We start from the raw sequence: 23,344 nt of genomic DNA on the forward strand, positions 1-23,344 counted from the left end.
TACAGAGTATGCAGGAGGCCTGGAGAGGGTGTGTATAGCTTCTATCCAATCACAAGCAGCACAGCACATTCCAGCCTGACTGCCTGAGCCCAACAGAGGAGAGAAGATTAAGTCATATAACAGAGATAATACAGCCACTGTACAAATAGGAAAGGCTGCAGTAAGCCAGAGCACATTAGAACAGGCATAGGAACTTATAGGATAGAAGAAATAAGGCTCAAAATTTTGTTACAGAGTCTCTTTAAAAAGTAGATTTAAATATAAAATAAAACTGTAGAATATCTTAAAAAGTCATTTTTAGGAGAAGGAAGATATATACAATTGTTTATTTTATTAGTTATTTTTCACCTTGGGTGTCCTTTAAGGGTGTTGAGCATCACCATACAATTAAACACAAAGAGCGTTTCTCTTTCTCTCCAGAATTTTCCTTGTTGGTGGAACTCAACATGAGAGGAGCTGCACAATTCGTTTAAGTGATCAGTGTGATTAAAGTGAGCTCCCACATGGATTTAAAGTGAACCCGAGTAAGAGTGATATGAAGGCTGCCATATTTGTTTCCTTTTAAACAATACCAGTTGCCTGGCAGCCCTGCTGGTCTATTTGGCTGCAGTAGTATCTGAACAATACCAGTAACAAGCATTCAGCTAATCTTGTCAGATCTGAGAATAATATCAGAAAACACTTGACCTGCTGCATGCTTGTTCAGGGTTAAAGGCTAAAAGTATTAAAAGCAGTGGATAAGCAGTATAGCCAGGCAACTGGTATTGTATAAAGAGGACCTGAGGTGGATCTTCAGGAGGAAGATGGAACACAGTGGCATGTTCTCTGCCTCATGACATGCCTCTGTCTCCCCACACCACTACTCACTGCCCCCCCCCCCCCCCATCGCCACGCTTTACCACCCCAAGATTAGCAAAAATATTTGTCGCTTTCTCTGAGGTAAACACAAGGAGATGAATTCCCTGTTCAAAACGCCCACCAGGGGTGTTCCTGCAGGGTTTCCTGAGCTGCCATTGGGCAGCTCTCTCTCCAAGCCGCGCCTCCTGCCCCTCCCCCCTGCACACTATGAGAGACACACAGTCTCTCGTTGCAGTGTCGTGACCTATGGGTCACGAAAGTAAAAGTGGGTCGGTGCGGCCCACAGGAGCGGCGTGGAGCGCCTCCCTGATCCGCTCAGCCCCCTGGATCAGGTACCCTACTTTTTTTTTTTTTTTGGAGCTCTCCTCGGGCCTCTCTTTAAAAGGAAATAAATATGGCAGCCTCCATATCACTCACCTTGGGTTTACTTTAAAGTGTAACTGTCGGGCATAAAATCAATTCTTTATTTTTATCTGGTAAACGAGTAATAAGGATGCTAACCAGGCAATGCAAAAGTTAAAATCACTATTACTTTTCTTGTTGACAAATGATCATTCCCCAGTTTACCTGACTCTTATTTGGTACACACAAAATTTGGTACACAAAGAGGAAGTAGCAGGGCATGCTGGGTTGTCCTTTTTTGCTTCTCTACTTCCCCTCAGACTTAACTAAAGCAGCCTGATTGGCTGAAGCCTCACACCTCTGTTCCTCTCTGATTGGCATATATTTCTCATGCTGAGACAATGTACTTTCTATAGTGAAGGGCGGGAAAATCAGGCAGAGGAGAGTAGGGCAGGAAATTACATCAAAATTGGTTTCAAAATAGCCACATTTAAGATGGAGAATCCAGGATTTCTCTTTTTTTACTGTAGAAAAATCACTAAAATCAAAACATGGACAGTGCAATACATATGTTATGTAAGTACAGCAAGTATTTATTTACTTATATAAGAGTTTTTTGTTCTGAGATAGTATAGCTGACAGCTCCTCTTTAAAGGGACACTTAAGTCAAACAAAAAAAAATGAGTTTTACTCACCTGGGGCTTCCAATAGCCCCCTGCAGCTGTCCGGTGCCCTCGCCATCTCCCTCCAATCCTTCTGGCCCCGCCGGCAGCCACTTCCTGTTTCGGTGACAGGAGCTGACAGGCTGGGGACGCGAGTGATTCTTTGCGTTCCTGGCCACAATAGCGCCATCTATGCTGCTATAGCATATATCATATACCATATAGCAGCATAGAGGGTGCTAATGTGTCTGGGAACGCGAAGAATCACTCGCGTCCCCAGCCTGTCAGCTCCTGTCACCGAAACAGGAAGAGGCTGCTGGCGGGGCCAGGAGGATCGGAGGGAGACGGCGAGGGCACCGGACAGCTGCAGGGGGCTATTGGAAGCCCTGGGTGAGTAAAACTCATTTTTTTTTGTTTGACTTAAGTGTCCCTTTAAGTGGTCCCTCATCGTATAGAGAGCCAGTGAGTCTCAGAGATAAAGGGATGCTGCTGAAATGCATTTTGCAGCCTTGTAGATTCCAACAGGAACAAAGGAGGAACATGTGCTGGGGTTGTAACTCTTCAGCACACTCTCCAAAGCTGAAACTAAGGGAGTATTCCTGGAATGGGCCTGCAGAAGTGTTGCTAATCTCTGTCATTTTGGAGCAGGCGGGATATCCTGTGGCGGCCATATGACACCATCCAACTTTCTAGGAAAGGCTGCTGTGCGGAGGAGAGCTGGGCGCTGTGAGCTAAGGAGGAAATAGGGATCTGTTACACCTAAATCCCTATTCCGTATACAGGGAAACAAAAGAAATGATGATAATATCCTCTCAGGTGTGCCACAACACCTACATAGACTTTATACTAATAAAAAGGATATATGTAGCAAAAAACTGAAGAAACTTGAAGAGTTTATATGCAAAAATACAAAAGATTTTTATTGAAGACAACACTTGTGCAAAAATATTTATAAAAAGTATCCGTCAGGGAACATTTTCCATGGCAGAGAATGGCAAAAATGCATCAGTTGTTAACATCAAGATTAGTGCAGTTGTGCAAATTGAGGCGACAACTTCGACTTGTTTCGGGATAAACCCTTCATCAGGCCTCCACAAATAGAGACAAATCTGTATAGTTAACACATGTTCTTAATAAACATCTGGACAGCATCAAGCCAGGTATAACCACTCATCCAATTTTCAGACACAGGAACCGCACAAGGCAGGAGCTGGAGAGGAATGGCCATTCATTCAAGCTCCTGCCTTGTGCGGTTCCTGTGTCTGAAAATTGGATGAGTGGTTATACCTGGCTTGATGTTGTCCAGATGTTTATTAAGAACATGTGTTAACTATACAGATTTGTCTCTATTTGTGGAGGCCTGATGAAGGGTCTATCCCGAAACAAGTCGAAGTTGTCGCCTCAATTTGCACAACTGCACTAATCTTGATGTTAACAACTGATGCATTTTTGCCATTCTCTGCTATGGAAAAATGTTCCCTGACGGATACTTTTTATAAATATTTTTGCACAAGTGTTGTCTTCAATAAAAATCTTTTGTATTTTTGCATATAAACGCTTCAAGTTTCTTCAGTTTTTTTGCTACATATATCCTTTTTATTAGTATAAAACCTAAATCTCCTCAGCTCATATAATGCACTAGCAGGAACATTTATAGATACAGCTGGAATAAATCCTGCCTTTATCACTAATCACTCCACACATATCAGTGCTGCACAGGGGAGGCGGAGCCATGCTAATCACTCTGAGCTGATGAACATTTTATGCTAATTTATTCTGCTTGGCACCACCTAGGGGGTGGGACTTACTTACTGACTGCATGCTCCCCTCCCCATCGCCCCACTGGGGTGTCCGCTCCCAGGACAGGCATTTTGCACAATCTTGCAGCTGGGTACAATTTGCAAAGGTAAGGAATCTATCCTTTGGGGGAGCAACATGAATGGTCCCCTCTGGGCATTAGCCACGTCTGGGGTTGCCCTGTCCGCGTTTCTCTGCTCCTCGCCCCGGTAGCAGTTGCAGTGCTTACAGGCAGTGAGGTGCTCTGTGTGGGGGTGTCTGCGCTGCCCCCCATTTCTTGGGGGTACGAGGAGGCCTACATGTTGCGCCACTGCTGAGATGCAAATTATTTTGCGTGGGCCAACTCCTGCAGAAACAGCAGTCAGGTAGTTTAAGAGCCTGCATATTCTGGCAAGCAGATGCATTATGCAAACGCTATGCCATTATTATCAGACAATAGACATGTGGCAGCCAGTACATAAAGGCTCGATCTGGTGGCAATCGGCCAGTGTATGGCTGCCTTAAAGAGACACTGAAGCGAGTATAAAACTCGCTTCTTCTCTTCTATTCAGCAGGGGCATGTGTGCCCCTGCTAAACCGCCGCTATCCCGCCGCACAACGGGGGTCCCTTACCCACCAATTCCCCCCCCTGCAAAATCAACGACCAAATTGGTCGTAGATTTTGCTGCTCCTAGAGGCAGGGCTAACGTCTGCATCCCTGCCTCACAGCGCGTCTATCAGCGGCGCATCGCCGCCTCTCCCCCGCCCCTCTCAGTGAAGGAAGACTGAGAGGGGTGGGGGAGAGGCGGAGATACGCGCTGACAGACGCGAGTGAGGCAGGGCTATAGCCGTTAGCCCTGCCTCAAAGCGGAAGAGATCCCCGGCGAGGACGGAGGGGATTTGGGGGGTAAGGGATCCCCGTTGTGCGGCGCGATAGCGGCGGTTTAGCAGGGGCACACATGCCCCTGCTGAATAGAAGAGAAGAAGCGAGTTTTATACTCGCTTCAGATTCTCTTTAAGATAATCTTGCAAATAACTCCTTACTGGTAATATACAGATTCTAGCCAACACTGCAAACAAAGAAAAGAGAGGTGTGTGCTCAGACCAGGTGTCACCTGACTTAAGGCTCGTACACACGTCTGACTGAAGCCAACGACAGGTCCGTCGGCACCTCATGCTGGGCGGGTTTTCAGCAGACAGTACAGCGTGTGTACAGTCTGTCGACGGACTGATAAGGCTGTTTCTGAACGATCCGCCCTGGATACGGCAGGCAGTGACACCGTATCCAGGAAGTGACAAGGCGCCAGATGCGGGGAGACTCGCTGCTTACCTATTGGATGAAGCAAGGCACACGTCACTACCGGTAGGCGGAGTCTAGACGCCGATCGCCGCGGCTTCGTTGAGTGGGCGTTGCGGACCGCATTCAGGGCGGTAAGTGAGACCATTTATTGCCGAACTTCACTTGGGTCATGTTGTTCATCTTACTGGCCTCTGAGGAAGCTTTTATATAAAGCAAAACAGCTGTCAGGCCTCCCTCACCCCCACTGTGTACCCTGCTGTGATTCTACACCGTGGATTAAAGGTATATTTCTTTGCAGTGACTAGTGCCTCATCTGTCTTTTTCAAGTATATGCTTCATTCCCTCTGAGTGCACAATCAGGCATGTTATACTTAATCCGGTGACCCAGTAATGGCTTTGGCCGGTATCTAGTGCCCTTTCTTTTTTGGACATTGCCCCTGTGACAAGTAAGTTCAAACTGTAGAGCGTCCTTTGCTGTTTGAACTCTGTACAGTTTGAACTCTGCTGGGAATTTATTGCGAGTCCAGGAGTCTCTGATACCTCAGCCAGCGATCAGCTCAGTTGATAGATTTGGCCAAGAGCACTGCGCTCCTCACCAACCCCGCCCACTGCCCTTGTGTGCCACTCCCACTCAATCCTACTCACCCCACCCAACAACAGAGCACATTACTATGCAGTAACAAACCATACAACGCTCCCACTCCAAGAAGTCCCAGATAGGCTAGTTCAAAGAGTTTAGAGAAGCAACAGATGCTATATTCACACCTTCCCCTGGATAAATAATAGGTAGCTAAAAGAGGGGGGGGGGGGGGGGGAGAGGCATGACAACTTCAATAGCTAATAGAAACCAGGGAAAGGAAAAAAAAAAAAAAAAAGAAGAAGTGGTCCTTGGTTCCCTTTAAAGGATACCCGAAGTGGCATGTGACATGATGAGATAGACATGTGTATGTACAGTGCCTGGAACACTATTAACTATGCTGTGTTCCTTTTTTTTCTTTCTCTGCATGAAAGGGTTAAATATCAGGTATGTAAGTGACTCAGACAGGAAGTGACTATAGTGTGACCCTCACTGATAAGGAATTCCAACTAGAAAACACTTTCCTAGCAGAAAATGGCTTCTGAAAGCAGGAAAGAGATAACATTTTCAATAGTTCATAGATTTTAGCTCTGACATACTTTCAATTGAATGTGTCATTGAGCAAAAACAATAAAACAGTTAAAACTGAAAAAAGTAGATTTAAACATAAAATAAAACTGTGGAATATCTTAAAAATCATTTTTTAGGAGAAGGAAGATAGATACAATTGTTTATTTCTTTCGTTTATTTTCGCCTCGGGTGTCCTTTAACAGCATATTCAACATCTCAGAAGAACCAATAGAGAGAGAACCGTGCCCAGCGAGCCGAACACTACCTGCTCTTCTAAAGGAGAAGAAATCTACATCTGAAACGAAGCGCATAAATGGAAATATGTACAGGAAACATAAAAATAAGAGGAGTAAACGAAAACATAAACACAGTTAAATAATTGTTGTGCGAAGCGGAGAGGGTATTTACGCCGCTGAAGGGCGAGTTGCTTTTTATAGCGGTGAAGAGTAAGCAGAAAATAACCCTCCATCTGTAAGCGAGGTCCTTTTAGCGATCTCTGTAAAAGCGCAACAATGCGCAGCGCTCGGGAAAGAGGAGAAAAGGGCGGCATTAATCTCTAAAACTGAGAATTTCCAATAAGTGGAATTTCATGTGCAGCCAAAAAAAGAGGAAGCAGGTAAGGGAAATCATCTATAGAGAATTCATTTAGAGGACCGCTGGGGAAATAACGCGCCGGCGAGGATATTCCATCACCGCGCGTGACGCTACGACGCACAGACGACGGCTGGATGGGCCGGCGGTGATCAGCATTGTGGGGTAATGGCTTATTTTCTAACATTGCTGTAATGAGCGTTATTCTCACTTCAACATGACGCTAACAAACCTCTACAGCCCGACTCTACGCACAGATCTGATCACACCATCTGCCGGCTTAACAAACACAAAGCACGTTACCTTACTGGCGTCCGTTCAGTTAAAAGTCCTATTTTTGAACATTTAAATGAATGACAAATCTGTCCAGGTGCAAGCAGTAAAAGCAGTCTGCTGGAGGCGGGGCTACTGCGTAGCTCAGCGTCATCATCAACCTGTTCAGACTGCAGCTCAGAATACATAATCATGTCACTGGCTGTCCACACTGTACATGGTCATGTCACCAGGGCCAAGTCTAGACTTTCTGCTGCCTGAGGCAAACTTGTAAAGATGCGGATCCTCAGTATAGGTAGGTAGGTAGCCAGGTATTGGTGCCCCCTGTATAGGGTTAACCAGGTATAGTTGCCCCCAGTGTAGGTAGCCAATATTGTTGCCACCAGTATAGGTAGCTGCCCCAGTATAAGCAGTATAGTTGCCTCAGTATAGGTAGCTAGTATAGTTGCCACCAGTAAAGGTAGCCAATATTGTTGCCACCAGTATAGGTAGCTAGTATAATTGTCTCAGTATAGGTAGCTGCCCCAGTATAGTTGCCCCAGTATAGATAGCTAGTATAGTTGCTCCCAGTATAGGTAGCTAGTATAGTTGCCCACAGTATAGGTAGCTGCCTTAGTATAGTTGCCCCAGTATAGATAGCTAGTATAGTTGCTCCCAGTATAGGTAGCTAGTATAGTTGCCCACAGTATAGGTAGCTGCCCCAGTATAGTTGCCCCAGTATAGATAGCTAGTATAGTTGCTCCCAGTATAGGTAGCTAGTATAGTTGCCCACAGTATAGGTAGCTGCCTTAGTATAGTTGCCTCAGTATAGGTAGCTAGTATAGTTGCCCACAGTATAGATAGCTAGTATAGTTGCCCACAGTATAGATAGCTAGTATAGTTGCTCCCAGTATAGGTAGCTAGTATAGTTGCCCCAGTATAGATAGCTAGTATAGTTGCTCCCAGTATAGGTAGCTAGTATAGTTGCCCACAGTATAGATAGCTAGTATAGTTGCTCCCAGTATAGGTAGCTAGTATAGTTGCCCACAGTATAGATAGCTAGTATAGTTGCTCCCAGTATAGGTAGCTAGTATAGTTGCCCCAGTATAGATAGCTAGTATAGTTGCTCCCAGTATAGGTAGCTAGTATAGTTGCCCACAGTATAGGTAGCTGCCCCAGTATAGTTGCCCCAGTATAGATAGCTAGTATAGTTGCTCCCAGTATAGGTAGCTAGTATAGTTGCCCACAGTATAGGTAGCTGCCTTAGTATAGTTGCCTCAGTATAGGTAGCTAGTATAGTTGCCCACAGTATAGATAGCTAGTATAGTTGCTCCCAGTATAGGTAGCTAGTATAGTTGCTCCCAGTATAGGTAGCTAGTATAGTTGCCCACAGTATAGATAGCTAGTATAGTTGCTCCCAGTATAGGTAGCTAGTATAGTTGCCCCAGTATAGATAGCTAGTATAGTTGCTCCCAGTATAGGTAGCTAGTATAGTTGCTCCCAGTATAGGTAGCTAGTATAGTTGCCCACAGTATAGATAGCTAGTATAGTTGCTCCCAGTATAGGTAGCTAGTATAGTTGCCCACAGTATAGATAGCTAGTATAGTTGCTCCCAGTATAGGTAGCTAGTATAGTTGCCCCAGTATAGATAGCTAGTATAGTTGCTCCCAGTATAGGTAGCTAGTATAGTTGCCCACAGTATAGGTAGCTGCCCCAGTATAGTTGCCCCAGTATAGATAGCTAGTATAGTTGCTCCCAGTATAGGTAGCTAGTATAGTTGCCCACAGTATAGGTAGCTGCCTTAGTATAGTTGCCTCAGTATAGGTAGCTAGTATAGTTGCCCACAGTATAGGTAGAATAGTTGGCACAGTATGGGGGGGGGCACTGTGAGGAGAGCTGAAGGGGGTAGTAGAAAGGAAGGGGGAGTATTGGGCACCAGGCCTGCGTGTCACTGACTGTCCTCAGAGGAGCTCACAATCTAATCCTATTATAGTCATATGTCTAACATACAACCATATTATTATTATGTATAAATATAGAAGCAGCTAGGTTGTAAAGAGCTTTGTAGGGGAGAGTCACAATTTTAAATTGTATCTTTTGTGTAAATGGCAGTCAGTGAAGGGACTGACAGAGAAGATAGGGCTGGAGAAGCGTCAGGAGAGGTCAATGAGCTGAGGAGCAGAGTTCAGGATGAGGCAAACAACCAAGTTCATGCCCACCGGGTGGGGGGGGGGGGGTCTAGGTGCAAAACACTCCCCCCTCTTTGTGTGACCCACCTCAGGCCCTTCATCCTTATTAAGAGTGTGGCGTCTGTGGTGTGGAGTGCCAACAAGTAGGAAGTTCCTTGAAGCTTGACATCTCCATGGCAACCGTGTGCCGCTTGCGTCACCTAACGTTGTCGTCTGACGCCATGACAGCGGAGACGCGGCTGCAAAGGAGACCGAAAAGAGGTGGAGGGTACATGCAGCCCCCGGTGACAATCTGACTGACTCCACACCATTGAATGCAGCCGGCGCCTCTGTGACAATGTTTGTGTCACGCCTCAGGGGGTGGTGTGGGACAGTGGAGAGCCTTACCACTCTGGTTTAGTACTACTGTGCAGTTGTAGGGAAGAGCCCTTTTTAAAAAAAAATGTTATCGCCCAACTAAGCACCTTTGGCGGGACACAGACTGTGCAACCCACCGCATCCATGCTACTATTATGACACAGCACGGAAATGCTGCAATAACTGGTCACTACTGCTGGGTTTGGAAGAAGTTCAGGATTTGATGAGCGGTGATAGAGAAATCCAGCAGCCTCTCACACAGCAGCACCTGACAAGTCCACTGTGCATTGTGAATGTTTGCAGAGCATTGAGAAAGTCAACAAATCTAAAACAATTACAAGCTTAATTAGCACACAAATAGCACCTGCCACATCATTGTTACACTAATCAGGCCAACACTGCTATGCTAATCAGAGGTTGCTACTTAGGTGTTAACAAATGACAGTGCTGGCCACCTGAACAAATTCTGCCTAACCAAACATACTGTCATTAAGTTACATTAGTTATGTTAATTAAAATAGACAGGTAATATAATCTCTTACCCACCCTGTTTTAAAAGAACAGGCATATATTTGTGATTTCATAAGGGGTTGCCATCTTTTCCATGAGGGCAGCCATCTTTTTGGTTGAAAAGAGGTGACAGGGAGCATGAGACACAGTTACAACTGTCCTGTGTCCTGATCACCCCTCCCAGCTGAGCCTGCTAGACTTCAAATCTCAAATGAAAAAAAAAAAATTGCTCCAAAACAGCAGAACGAGAACATCATCAGAAATCCCATCATGCTTTGCACAGCATCAGGGGAAAAAAGCCCGGGCAGTTTTCTTCTGTGCAGCTAAAAATGAGGCTTGGGTAAGTACAACAAAGTTCTGATGCTGTAAAACTGTTCAAGAAACACCAAGCGTTTTCAGTGCTGCTGAGTAGATTTTTAGTTTGGAGGTTCACTTTAACTCAGAATGTCCTCTCTGCTCTAAAAGATACGCAACAGCATAATAATAGAGTTTAAACAAAAATATCTCTTTGTTACAGCTGATACAAATTGTAAAATAAATCCGCAGTTTCTACTCCCTGATTAATGGAAGCAGACATATTGTTAACATCCTGGGCTTTTAAATGGGCTTATCTGCCATCTCTGCCATGGCAGTCATGTGACACAGGGGAGAGATCAAATTACAACTTGTGATTAGACACAACTGAGGGGGAATCAGACAGGCTAAACTCTCTAAATACATACAGGGTGCATTCTCTCTGTTTTCTATCTCTCCTGCGCAAGATTTCAGGAGCGCTTTAACAAATGACATTGCCGGCTATCTGAACAAACCCTGTGCTTAAAGCTGACCTGAACTCATCTCTACTCTAAAAGATATGCAAAAGCATAATACCCTTTTAAAGAAAAACATTTGAAATTGTTGTTACAGCTGATACAAATCCTGAAATAAATCTGCAGTGTATCTACTTCCTGCTTTCATGGAAGCAGACAATATTGTTAACATCCTGTGCTTATCAATTAGCTGCTCTGCCGAGGCAGGCAGCTGACACAGCTGAGAGATCAAATTACAGTTGTGGCTAAAACTTAATGCTGACAAAACTGAGGTTCTTGTTATCGAGGGCCAGGGCTCAACAGCAAAGCAGCCCCAGTCTCAACCAACACCGCTAAGGATAGGGAGCTCAGACCTGAACAACTCAGACTGTGTGCGCAGCCTGGGAGTACTGATTAATGGGAAATTAAGCTTCAGGAATCAAATCTCAGCTGTTGTGAAACATTCCTTCTTTCACCTAAGGAATATTGCAAGGATTAAACACCTAATTCCTTCAGAGGATCTTCCAACCCTAGTTCATGCCTTCGTCACATCAAGGTTAGACTACTGCAACGCCCTCTACACAGGCCTGCATAAGAAAGACGTACGCCGCCTGCAATTAGTACAGAATGCCGCCGCAAGGCTGTTAACGAGCCAACCCTGCCATTGCCACACAACACCAACCCTGTTTGCTCACTCCACTGGCTACCGATAAAATGGAGAATTCTGTTTGAGATTGGCTTACTGACATTCAAATCCTTGCACAATCTGGGCCCTGGATACCTGAAGGACTTGTTGCAACTGCATCACACCCCCCACAATCTTAGATCAAAAGGACACAACACCTTGGTCACCCCCTGAGTCCACCTCAAAACCTTTGGAGACAGAGCCTTTTGTCATGCTGCCCCTACACTTTGGAACTCCCTGCCAAACCCAATCAGGACAGCTCCATCCCTGGAAGCATTTAAGTCTAAACTGAAAACCTACCTCTTCAGTCTGGCATTTATGAACATCTGACTATCTCCTCTGTAACACAACCCAGCCTGCAACCCTGTATTAATCTGAGACACAACTATGCGCTTTGAGTCCTATGGGAGAAAAGCACTTTACAAATGTTATTGTATTGTATTATTAGCCACAGATGAGGGGGAATTAGGCAGGTTAAACTCTATAAATACATACGGGGTGCATTTCTCTGCTTTCCTTCTGTCCGGCGCAAGAGTTCAGGTTTCCTTTAAAGGTTATTAACGTGCACCTCAACCCTGGAATACACAGACAAGACACAGGACATTTATATTGTGCTTTGCTCCTGGTGATCTCAAAGCACCAGAGCTGCAGCCACTATGGTGCGCTCAGTAGGCAGTAGCCCAAGGTCTCCTTACTGAATAGGTGCAGCTTACTGAACAGGAAGAGCTGAGATTTGAACTATGGTCTCCTGTGTCAGAGGCGGAGCCCTTAACCATAAAGGTAGCGATGATGGGCAGATTAAACCAAGAGACAAATCTCTCTCTAATCCAATCGAATTAGAGAGAGATCTGGCTGCTGTCCAAACACCATGGGCCGATTTCCTATACATTGTATGCTGAAATGAATTCGGAATCGGCCTTGTGACTCCGCCCCAGCTCCATCCATACACACACCCTGCGAGGTTGCCGGCGTACACGTGGTTGCTTGTGTGACATCACACGTGCCTACATTACTCCAGCAATCACGTTAGGGGTTTCGCTCATCCGGATATCACTCCCTGTTACTACCACACACCCGATCGACCATGACGGCCCTACACCTTGCAGCATGGCCCAAAATCGGCCGCAACATCGATCGGGCAAGCACATTCCATTATAATTATGGAATCAGATTTTCAATTGGCCGCCAAGTCGATAGATGTTTGGCCACCTTTACACTATCCAGCCACCAATATGACTCTGAGAGGATTACCTCTGATTGAAAAAAATTCTACTTCCTGGTTATGGAGCACTGTCATGTTATAATGCCGACTTGCCTATTCTGGTGGCTGATGGGAAATTATCTGCAGCTCAGCTTTCTCTGTGCACTCAAATGGCTGCTTCCTGTCACTGGCCTAAAGCTGGCAGACATGTATTTTCCAACTCAATGACTTCGATCGGTGAGCAAGTGGCTGCTCATGGAGATAAGCTGTTATGCAGCCTAACTCCGGATATCGGTGGACATTTCGGTAGAGGTCTGTAAGTGATGCCAGAGGTTCAGACTTTGTAGCTGAAGCTCGCAGATTGCCATAAGGGGTTAGTAACCAGTAGCTGAACTCTTGATATCGGCAAAGGTGTGGTTAAGTAACCTGGGCCCATATGCAATTAACGTTTTCTCCTGAGTTTTCTCTTAGGCCTCTTTCACATTAGACAATACGGCTGTCGTCGGGATACTGCGGTGCGACGCTGAGCAGCAGCGGTAGTTATAATTCACCCGACGGGAAACCGCTGATTCCCGACGAGAAACAGCTCCCGGGTGCGTCGTATCGAAACGCAGCTTCGGGTGTGAAAGGTAAAATGAAAGTCTTTGGACTTTCCTTTTACCTTGGTTAATGCAAAGTATAGACTTTGCGTTAAAACGCTGAAAAACGGCTCTGGTGTGAAAGAGTCCTTAGGTGATATTTTTAAGCTCGTCAATAAAATGCCTTTCAAGCTAACAGAGAGCAAGAAAATACTCAAAATAATTTTGCTAGTTCCTTTTCACCTACTTTGTGGCACTTTTTTAGTTGAAAACTCCTGGAAAGTTATTTTAAATCAACGATGAAGAATTATCTCCTAGGAGAAAACTCAGGTGAAAAAGTGAATTGCTATTACATATCCGAACTCCACCACAGCTATAGCTTAGATTAGGGAATAAGTAAGCATAAGATTTGCAATTTAAACTTTTGCAAGTTTTTATAGTTTCTCATTAACAATCGGCTACACAGGTTTTAACCACTTGCCGACCGCGCACTCATACCGCGCGTCGGCAAAGTGGCAGCTGCAGGACCAGCAACGCAGTTCTGCATCGCTAATTAATCAGGAAGCAGCCGCTCGCGCGAGCGGCTGCTTCCTGTCAATTCACGGCCGGGGGCTCCGTGAATAGCCTGCGGCCCGCCGATCGCGGCTCGCAGGCTAAATGTAAACACAAGCGGAAATAATCCGCTTTGTTTACATTTTTACAACGCTGCTAACAGTAGCAGCGTTGTACCAGATCAGCGATCCCCGGCCAATCAGCGGCCGGGGATCGCTGTCACATGACAGGCAGGAGCCTGTTAGAGGCTGCACAGGACAGATCCGTTCCTGTGCAGCCTCTGATCTCCGGGGAAGGGAGGGAGGAGAGGGAGGGGGGGAATTTTGCCGTGGAGGGGGGCTTTGAGGTGCCCCCCCCGCAGCACTCAGGCAGGCAGGAGCGATCAGACCCCCCAGCACATCATCCCCCTAGTGGGGAAAAAAGGGGGGCGATCATGTCCCTCTGCCTGGTGTTTGATCTGTGCTGGGGGCTGCACAGCCCACCCAGCACAGATCAGCTAAAACAGCGCTGGTCCTTAAGGGGGGGGGGGGGGTAAAGGGTGGGTCCTCAAGTGGTTAAACACTATCTAGCTAGCCAACTCACTTATGTGAAAGCAACTCAACAAAAGCACAGGCTATTTGAATTTTAGCTTTAAGGTGCCACTTGACTTTATGTCGCCTGTCAGGAATCGGAACCCGATCCCCCTAGGATGACATCGCTGGCCAGCCTGCACAGATGTGTGTGAGGCAGGGAACACACTTGACTGTTTTCGTGCGCGTTTTCTGCACAGAAAAACTGAGAACTCGTGTTAATCAATGGGCTAGTTCACACTTAATGTGTTGTCCGTGCTCAGAAAAAAAACTGACATTCTGCATGATGACTTTGCACATTTTCAGTTTTCCCCATCAATTACATCAGCTGCTGTGAAGAAACGTGCGCATTTTCCTGCATAGAAACACACTTGGTGTGCAGAAAACAAAGACAAGTGTGTTCCCTGCCTCAGTTATGTAGCCGATGACGCGTTCTGTTGCCATGCGATCAGGTGTGACGGAGCAGCGTGTGCGACGCCATGTGGGGGGCTGGGGAGCGGTGCAGATAACGCGATAGGCCATCACATGGATGAGTTGCTCCGCTGGGCAGATCAACCGCGGGTTATTATTTAGTATTTATATAGCGCTGACATCTTCCACAGCGCTGTACAAAGTGTATTGTCTTGTTACTAACTGTCCCTCAGAGTAGAGTGACCAGACGTCCCGGATTGCCCGGGACGCGTCCCAGATTCGGGGTCCGCTGTCCCAGGCTTAATGAGGTCCCGGGAAACGTCCCGCTTTCAGCAGCGGGACATCCCGGCCTCGGGACTCTGGCCACTCTCTCCTCATGAACTGGCAGCGGCATCTATAGACGCCGTGCCAGTTCATTGCCTGCAGCCCCGCTCCAGCCTCCTCTTCCGGTGTCTGTTCCGACACCGGCAGGCGAGCAGGGCTGCGGCAATATGGCTGCCGAAGCCCTGTACTGGAGACTATTTGTGTCTCCAGTACAGGGCTTCGGGCGCCATCTTTCCGTAGCCCTGTCAGCGCGGGAGATATGCAGGGGGAAGGTGGTCCCGGGAGGAGCGCGCCAGAGGCCGGAGACTTCTGCCAGGTGAGTAAATGCTTTCTTTTCCAGGTGAACTTTGCCCACATTACGTTTCTTTTCTGGTGAAATGTTTGCCCGCATTGCGTTTCTTTTCTGGTGAAATGTTTGCCCGCATTGCGTTTCTTTTCTGGTGAAATGTTTGCCCGCATTGCGTTTTTTGTCTGGTGAAATGTTTGCCCACATTACGTTTCTTTTCTGGTGAAATGTTTGCCCGCAGTCCGTTTCTTTTCTGGTGAAATGTTTCCCCGCATTGCGTTTCTTTTCTGGTGAAATGTTTGCCCGCATTGCGTTTCTTTTCTGATGAAATGTTTGCCCGCATTGCGTTTCTTTTCTGGTGAAATGTTTGCCCGCATTGCGTTTCTTTTCTGGTGAAATGTTTGCCCGCATTGCGTTTCTTTTCTGGTGAAATGTTTGCCCGCATTGCGTTTCTTTTCTGGTGAAATGTTTGCCCGCATTGCGTTTCTTTTCTGTGGAAATGTTTGCCCGCATTGCATTTTCTGGTGAAATGTTTGCCCGCATTGCGTTAATTTTCTAGTGAAATGTTTGCCCGCATTGCGTTTATTTTGTACTGACGTGTTGCCCGCATTGCGGTTATTTTGTGCTGACATGTTGCCCATTGCGTTTATTTTCTGGTGTCCGGGGTAACTGTTACTGCATTTATTATTTAATGCTCATAGATGGCTATGTTTGCTGTTTTGTGGTTACGGTATACTATTAGCATCACACAGTTTCTGCACACCCATGATGCAAAGTCTCGTTTGTCCACATAATGGCGTAAACACGGCTTTCTTATGCCTCGCTGTTACATCATTATGTTAGCTCCGCCCATACAATGTATTGGCCACACCCATTTTTCGCCGCGGCGCGGGCTCTCCCCCCAGTCTTCGTCGCTGCGCGCTCCTCAGTCCTCCTCACAAAAATCTGGTCACTCTTCCTCAGAGGGGCTCACAAACTAATCTCTACAATAGTCATAGGTCTATTATACAGTGTAGAAGACTATTATACAGTGTAGTGTCTGTATAATAGTCTAGGTCCAATTTTAGGGGAAGCCAATTAACTTATCTGTATGTTTTTGGGATGTGGGAGGAAACCAGAGTGCCCGGAGGAAACCCACACAGACACGGGGAGAACATACAAATTCCTTGCAGATGTTGACCTGGCTGGGATACGAACCAGGGACCCAGCGCTGTAAGGCGAGAGCGCTAACCACTGCGCCACTGTGCTGCCTGGGTTGGAAGTCAGCGGCTGCTGTACAAACGCCTATTGGCTCAGGCAGTTGTTATTGACCGCCTTAGTCAAGCGTGTGTACGGGCCTTTAGGGACAATTGTGCTACATTGAAACACAACACAACGCCTGGCAGAAGCTGCTGTGCCCAGCAGGGATTGAGAAAAAGGGTTCTAAAAGCCCATTGAATCTCACTCTATTCACTCAATAGCATTTTGTTTTACGCAATAAGTCAATTATTGGCAAGGAAAAGCAGAATAAAAAAATGGACTACAATAATGGATATAACTGGGGGGGGTTATTTATACATCCTTGGCGCTCCCCCTTTTAGCGGTGGCACGGTCCCATTCTTTCCATGTGCTATAGAAAAGTACAGCAACAATTCCTGCATCCTTTCCTCACAATGCATGCCTGCCATTCCTCACTGCTGGACAGAAATGAGAAAAGAAGAATACCAAAGCAGCACAAACAGGCAAGCCACCGGTCCTCTGCCAAGCCCAGCAGAGCGGCAATCAAGTGAAATAACAGGCTTAATGATGTCCGTGACACGCCGCTCGTTCCGCTCACGGAAAACGTGTCACGAGTCTGCTGAGGGCAGAACATTCTGAATTCCGGCCATTGTTTGTCACAGGCCTCCTGAATAATCCTTTCAAAGACCCGACACCCTGGTAACCAGCTAGAGGCCCCACCCACAGAGAGGTGCCGTCGTGTGGTGGCCGGGAGAGGATCTGCAGAGATGAGGGGGCATACAGCACACGTAGGGCCCCTGTAGATTCACCTTCTTCACGTTAATCTCCTCTCCAAATGTCCATGTTGGCTTCAGATCATGGCCGGATTCCATATCCAGACATAGCAGCGGCTCGTAGCTACATGAACTGGCTGCATTCACTGTCACATGCTAATGCCAACCATTTTGTCACGCGTATTCATAGGTATTTTGCTTTAAAGAAGAACTGTAGTGAGAGGTATATGGAGGCTGCCATATTTATTTCCTTTTAAGCAATACCAGTTCCCTGGCAGCCCTGCTGGTCTATTTGGCTGAAGACATGTCTGAATCCCACCAGAGAAAAACCATGCAGCTAATCTTGTTATATCTGTCAAATTTGTCAAAAACATCTGATCTGCTGCATGCTTGTTCAGGGTCTACGGCTGAAAGTATTAGAGGCAGAGAATCAGCAGGACAGCCAGGCAACAGGTATTGCTTAAATGGAAATAAATATGGCAGACACCATATCCCTCTCACTACAGTTCTCCTTTAACCCTCTGGGGGATAATCCCGAGCTGAGCTCGGGGTAAGCCGCCACAGAGGATTTCTCAGGCCCTGGTGGGCCGATTTGCATAATTTTTTTTTTGTTGCACGCAGCTAGCACTTTGCTAGCTGGGTGTATATACCGATTGCCGCCGCTCCGCGCTGATTCGCCGCTCCCCCCCCCCCCCAAGACCCCGTGCGCAGCCTGGCCCATCAGTGCCAGGCAGCGCTGAGGGGTGGATCGGGATCGTTCTGAACGGGATTTCCTGTTTGCTTTGATTGCCGGAGGCGATCGGAGGGGGTAGGGGGATGCCGCTGCACAGCGGCTATCATGTAGCTAGCGCTAGGCTAGCTACATGATTAAAAAAAAATAATAATTAAAAAAAAATGTGCTGCGCCGCCCCCTGGCGATATTATTGTATCGCCCAGGAGGTTAAAGAGAAACCATAACCAAGAATTGAACTTCATCCCAATCAGTAGCTGATACCCCCTTTCCCATGAGAAATCTATCCCTTTTCTTAACCACTTGAGGACCTAGGGCTTTCTACCCCTTAAGGACCGGCCACTTTTTTTCCATTCAGACCACTGCAGCTTTCACGGTTTATTGCTCGCTCATACAACCTACCACGTAAATGAATTTTGGCTCCTTTTCTTGTCACTAATAAAGCTTTCTTTTGATGCTATTTGATTGCTCCTGCGATTTTTACTTTTTATTATATTCATCAAAAAAGACATGAATTTTGGCAAAAAAATGATTTTTTTAACTTTCTGTGCTGACATTTTTCAAATAAAGTAAAATTTCTGTATACATGCAGCACGAAAAATGTGGACAAACATGTTTTTGATAAAAAAAACCCCATTCAGTGTATATTTATTGGTTTGGGTAAAAGTTATAGCGTTTACAAACTATGGTGCAAAAAGTGAATTTTCCCATTTTCAAGCATCTCTGACTTTTCTGACCCCCTGTCATGTTTCATGAGGGGCTAGAATTCCAGGATAGTATAAATACCCCCCAAATGACCCCATTTTGGAAAGAAGACATCCCAAAGTATTCACTGAGAGGCATAGTGAGTTCATAGAAGATATTATTTTTTGTCACAAGTAAGCGGAAAATGACACTTTGTGAGAAAAAAAAAAAAAAAAAAAAGTTTCCATTTCTTCTAACTTGCGACAAAAAAAAATGAAATCTGCCACGGACTCACCATGCCCCTCTCTGAATACCTTGAAGGGTCTACTTTCCAAAATGGGTCATTTGTGGGGTGTGTTTACTGTCCTGACATTTTGGGGGGTGCTAAATTGTAAGCACCCCTGTAAAGCCTAAAGGTGCTCATTGGACTTTGGACCCCTTAGCGCAGTTAGGCTGCAAAAAAGTGCCACACATGTGGTATTGCCGTACTCAGGAGAAGTAGTATAATGTGTTTTGGGGTGTATTTTTACACATACCCATGCTGGGTGGGAGAAATATCTCTGTAAATGACAATTTGTTAATTTTTTTTACACACAATTGTCCATTTACAGAGATCTTTCTCCCACTCAGCATGGGTATGTGTAAAAATACACCACAAAACACATTATACTACTTCTCCTGAGTACGGCGATACCACATGTGTGGCACTTTTTTGCACCCTAACTGCGCTAAAGGGTCCAAAGTCCAATGAGTACCTTTAGGATTTCACAGGTCATTTTGAGAAATTTCGTTTCAAGACTACTCCTCACGGTTTAGGGCCCCTAAAATGCCAGGGCAGTATAGGAACCCCACAAATGACCCTATTTTAGAAAGAAGACACCCCAAGGTATTCCGTTAGGAGTATGGTGAGTTCATAGAAGATTTTATTTTTTGTCAAGTTAGCGGAAAATGACACTTTGTGAAAAAACACAATTAAAATCAATTTCCGCTAACTTGTGACAAAAAATAAAATCTTCTATGAACTCGCCATACTACTAACGGAATACCTTGGGGTGTCTTCTTTCTAAAATGGGGTCATTTGTGGGGTTCCTATACTGCCCTGGCATTTTAGGGGCCCTAAACCGTGAGGAGTAGTCTTGAAACGAAATTTCTCAAAATGACCTGTAAAATCCTAAAGGTACTCATTGGACTTTGGGCCCTTTAGCGCAGTTAGGGTGCAAAAAAGTGCCACACATGTGGTATCGCCATACTCGGGAGAAGTAGTACAATGTGTTTTGGGGTGTATTTTTACACATACCCATGCTGGGTGGGAGAAATACCTCTGTAAATGGACAATTGTGTGTAAAAAAAATCAAAAGATTGTCATTTACAGAGGTATTTCTCCCACCCAGCATGGGTATGTGTAAAAATACACCCCAAAACACATTATACTACTTCTCCCGAGTACGGCGATACCACATGTGTGGCACTTTTTTGCACCCTAACTGCACTAAGGGGCCCAAAGTCCAATGAGTACCTTTAGGATTTCACAGGTCATTTTTGTTTCAAGACTACTCCTCGCGGTTTAGGGCCCCTAAAATGCCAGGGCAGTATAGGAACCCCACTAATGACCCCATTTTAGAAAGAAGACACCCCAAGGTATTCCGTTAGGAGTATGGTGAGTTCATAGAAGTTTTTATTTTTTTGTCACAAGTTAGCGGAAATTGATTTTAATAGTTTTTTTTCACAAAGTGTCTTTTTCCGCTAACTTGTGACAAAAAATAAAATCTTCTATGAACTCACCATACCCCTAACGGAATACCTTGGGGTGTCTTCTTTCTAGAATGGGGTCATTTGTGGGGTTCCTATACTGCCCTGGCATTTTAGGGGCCCTAAACCGTGAGGAGTAGTCTTGAAACCAAATGTCGCAAAATGACCTGTGAAATCCTAAAGGTACTCATTGGACTTTGGGCCCCTTAGCGTACTTAGGGTGTAAAAAAGTGCCACACATGTGGTACCGCCGTACTCAGGAGAAGTAGTATAATGCGTTTTGGGGTGTATTTTTACACATACCCATGCTAAGTGGGAGAAATATCTCTGTAAATGACAATTGTTTGATTTTTTTACACACAATTGTCCATTTACATAGAAATTTCTCCCACCCAGCATGGGTATGTGTAAAAATACACCCCAAAACACATTATACTACTTTTCCTGAGTACGGCGGTACCACATGTGTGACACTTTTTTGCAGCCTAGGTGCGCTAAGGGGCCCAACGTCCTATTCACAGGTCATTTTGAGGCATTTGTTTTCTAGACTACTCCTCGCGGTTTAGGGCCCCTAAAATGCCAGGGCAGTATAGGAACCCCACAAGTGACCCCATTTTAGAAAGAAGACACCCCAAGGTATTCTGTTAGGAGTATGGTGAGTTCATAGAAGATTTTATTTTTTGTCAAAAGTTAGCGGAAAGTGACACTTTGTGGAAAAAAACTAATAAAAATCAATTTCCGCTAACTTTTGACAAAAAATAAAATCTTCTATGAACTCGTCATACACCTAACAGAATACCTTGGGGTGTCTTTTTTTCTAAAATGGGGTCACTTGTGGGGTTCCTATACCGCCCTGGCATTTTACGGGCCCAAAACCGTGAGTAGTCTGGAAACCAAATGTCTCAAAATGACTGTTCAGGGGTATAAGCATCTGCAAATTTTGATGACAGGTGGTCTATGAGGGGGCGAATTTTGTGGAACCGGTCATAAGCAGGGTGGCCTTTTAGATGACAGGTTGTATTGGGCCTGATCTGATGGATAGGAGTGCTAGGGGGGTGACAGGAGGTGATTGATGGGTGTCTCAGGGGGTGGTTAGAGGGGAAAATAGATGCAATCAATGCACTGGGGAGGTGATCGGAAGGGGGTCTGAGGGGGATCTGAGGGTTTGGCCGAGTGATCAGGAGCCCACACGGGGCAAATTAGGGCCTGATCTGATGGGTAGGTGTGCTAGGGGGTGACAGGAGGTGATTGATGGGTGTCTCAAGGTGTGATTAGAGGGGGGAATAGATGCAAGCAATGCACTGGCGAGGTGATCAGGGCTGGGGTCTGAGGGCATTCTGAGGGTGTGGGCGGGTGATTGAGTGCCCTAGGGGCAGATAGGGGTCTAATCTGATAGGTAGCAGTGACAGGGGGTGATTGATGGGTAATTAGTGGGTGTTTAGGGTAGAGAACAGATGTAAACACTGCACTTGGGAGGTGATCGGACGTCGGATCTGCGAGCGATCTATTGGTGTGGGTGGGTGATCAGATTGCCCGCAAGGGGCAGGTTAGGGGCTGATTGATGGGTGGCAGTGACAGCGGGTGATTGATGGGTGGCAGTGACAGGGGGTGATTGATGGGTGGCAGTGACAGGGGGTGATTGATAGGTGATTGACAGGTAATCAGTGGGTTATTACAGGGGAGAACAGATGTAAATATTGCACTGGCGAATTGATAAGGGGGGGTCTGAGGGTAATCTGAGCGAGTAGGCGGGTGATTGGGTGCCCGCAAGGGGCAGATTAGGGTCTGATCTGATGGGTAACAGTGACAGGTGGTGATAGGGGGTGATTTATGGGTGATTGATGGGTAATTAGTGTGTGTTTAGAGGAGAGAATAGATGTAAACAATGGATTTGGGAGGTGATCTGATGTCGGATCTGCGGGCGATCTATTGGTGTGGGGGGGTGATCAGATTGCCCGCAAGGGGCAGGTTAGGGGCTGATTGATGGGTGGCAGTGACAGGGGGTGACAGGGGGTGATTGATGGGTGATAGGTGATTGGCAGGTGATTGACAGGTGATCAGTGGGTTATTACAGGGAAGAACAGATGTAATGAATGCACTGGTGAATTGATAAGGGGGGGTCTGAGGGCAATCTGAGCGTGTGGGCGGGTGATTGGGTGCCCGCAAGGGGCAGATTAGGGTCTGATCTGATAGGTAAAAGTGACAGGTGGTGATAGGGGGTGATTGATGGGTGATTGATGGGTAATTAGTGTGTGTTTAGAGGAGAGAATAGATGTAAACAATGGATTTGGGAGGTGATCTGATGTCGGATCTGCGGGCGATCTATTGGTGTGGGGGGGTGATCAGATTGCCCGCAAGGGGCAGGTTAGGGGCTGATTGATGGGTGGCAGTGACAGGGGGTGATTGATGGGTGATTGACGGGTGATTGACAGGTGATTGACAGGTGATCAGGGGGGATAGATGCATACAGTACATTGGGGGGGGGTGGTCTGGGGGGGGTCTGGGGAGAATCTGGGGGGTTGGGGGGTGATCAGGAGGGAGCAGGGGGCAGGGGGGGGGGGGGGTATTAAAAAAAATAGCATTGACAGATAGTGACAGGGAGTGATTGATGGGTGATTAGGGGGGTGATTGGGTGCAAACAGGGGTCTGGGGGGTGGGCAGGGGGGGGTCTGATGGGTGCTGTGGGCGATCTGGGGCAGGGGGGGGGAGAAATCAGTGTGCTTGGTGCAGACTAGGGTGGCTGCAGCCTGCCCTGGTGGTCCCTCAGACACTGGGACCACCAGGGCAGGAGGCAGCCTGTATAATACACTTT

General features: G+C 46.3%; 1 protein-coding gene across 3 annotated transcripts in view; it reads right to left on the reverse strand.

The window, feature by feature from the left end:
* PHKB (phosphorylase kinase regulatory subunit beta) overlaps positions 1-23,344 on the reverse strand; it is a 421,697-nt gene that overhangs the window by 85,284 nt on the left and 313,069 nt on the right. The window lies entirely within an intron of this gene.

Source organism: Hyperolius riggenbachi, chromosome 11 (assembly GCF_040937935.1).
Source record: "Hyperolius riggenbachi isolate aHypRig1 chromosome 11, aHypRig1.pri, whole genome shotgun sequence".
NCBI lineage: Eukaryota > Metazoa > Chordata > Amphibia > Anura > Hyperoliidae > Hyperolius > Hyperolius riggenbachi.